The sequence below is a fragment of the Phalaenopsis equestris genome, unplaced genomic scaffold, assembly GCF_001263595.1.
Source record: "Phalaenopsis equestris unplaced genomic scaffold, ASM126359v1 Scaffold000326, whole genome shotgun sequence".
Lineage (NCBI taxonomy): Eukaryota > Viridiplantae > Streptophyta > Magnoliopsida > Asparagales > Orchidaceae > Phalaenopsis > Phalaenopsis equestris.
The window spans coordinates 943,493-945,184 of NW_018164768.1; positions in this window are offsets into that span (position 1 = coordinate 943,493).

Below are 1,692 nucleotides of genomic sequence, written 5' to 3' on the forward strand. Positions count from 1 at the left end.
AAGCAAACCCCTATAGTTAATTATATCTTAAATGACTGGGTTTCAGGTTCCCTATAGAGTCATTTAAGAAAACTCTCGATTAAGATCAGGTGGTTTTGCTTTCAAGATTTCAAAGTTTAAGTCTTCACGATTGGACATGGAAAAATCAAATAAGAATGACTCAAAATAAGAACAGTTATTTAAGGAATCCAAAGGGAAGAAAAGTATGGGATATCACAGATCTGGGGAAAACCCCGGTGAACTCCCAACTATCTTGATGTTCGACTTTATGTCTTTTGAAATGATGTAATTTAATATTTCAATCTTGTAAATCATTTGGGATTTAGGACTTATGTTTGCACAATATCGGACTGTGCAAATAGCCCAAAAAGACAGGAGGATTTACACTGTACCACACGGTAACCTCGGAATCCTAAAACTTTAGGGCTTATAATTGTACAACACAGTTGTACAAAAAGCCTAAAGAGTGATCTTATGGGTTGTTATTTAAACTAAAGAAGATGATAGGTGATGTGAATGTGTTTTGCTACAGCAGATCCACCTGGAAATTGTTCCTCTTCGCCTGCCCACGATGTTCGCTCCAAAACAAACTCTTCGTAGTAGCACCTCCTGGTTTAGTTTTAGTTTTGAAAATGCTCCTAACCACTAGGTTATTATATATTAAGGCATAGCATATCAAAGTAACTAAGCATGCAGTGTGAAAGCAAAGTAACAATGTACCGTACAGAAAAGAGGAAAGACAATATAACATGCTGGAAAAATAATATAACAGGCTACAAAAATAATATAACATACTGGGAAAATAAAATGCTATAATATAAATTAAACTTGTACACCTGGTAGGTTCATTGCTCCTTTAAGCTTAGCTATTATGTGTTGTGTACAAGAGGAAAGTATGACCTGAAAAATGACTTAACAAAAACAGGTAAATCGTAGGAAAAAGATAAACAAATAAAATGAAATACAATATCACATATAAATGACCAAGAAAAGGAAATTTATATGTGATATTGGAATATTCCCAATTGCCAGGAGGATTTGAGTATAAGACAAACTCAAATCCCGGAGCATTGGGTTTCAGTTTTTGTCAAGTTAAGGTAAGAATTTCATTATTTGATCTAATTAAATCAGTCATGAATCACAATTTAGTGCACCTTCGTGCCTAGTGTCCTAATTATCTCATGAACTGGGGTCAGATGTCTGGCTACTTAGGATCATTTGAACATTAGAATGATAAACTCTCTCTCAAGGTGTGCTCCTAAAACTTAGGAAGCCTACACTTTAGTTTAAACTTGAAGTGTCTTAAAGTGTCTAATCTTCAACTAAGTGTCTTTTAACTAACCCTCAAACATCTTTAGATTAAGCTTAGCTCATCATCAGGCTCCTAAAACTTAAAGGGTAAACCTATAGCTTTGGCAAAAGAGTTGTGAGGTGTGCTTCAAACCTAGTTAGGACAATTGGATTTAAATTTATTCAAAATTTAAGGGACCTAAGTACAGGTCTACTAATATTTCCAATCCATGTCCCTAATTGTTATCTAAACTCTCACTTTCTTCCAACCCTCAAATATTCTTCCAATTTACAGTTTTATCTTTCATATGCAAAAAAGAACGGTAGATGGTTCGCTATTTTATTCCCCTTTAGGTTTTATCACCTCGAAGATCCAAATCTTCCTTTTAATTTCCTCTCCCT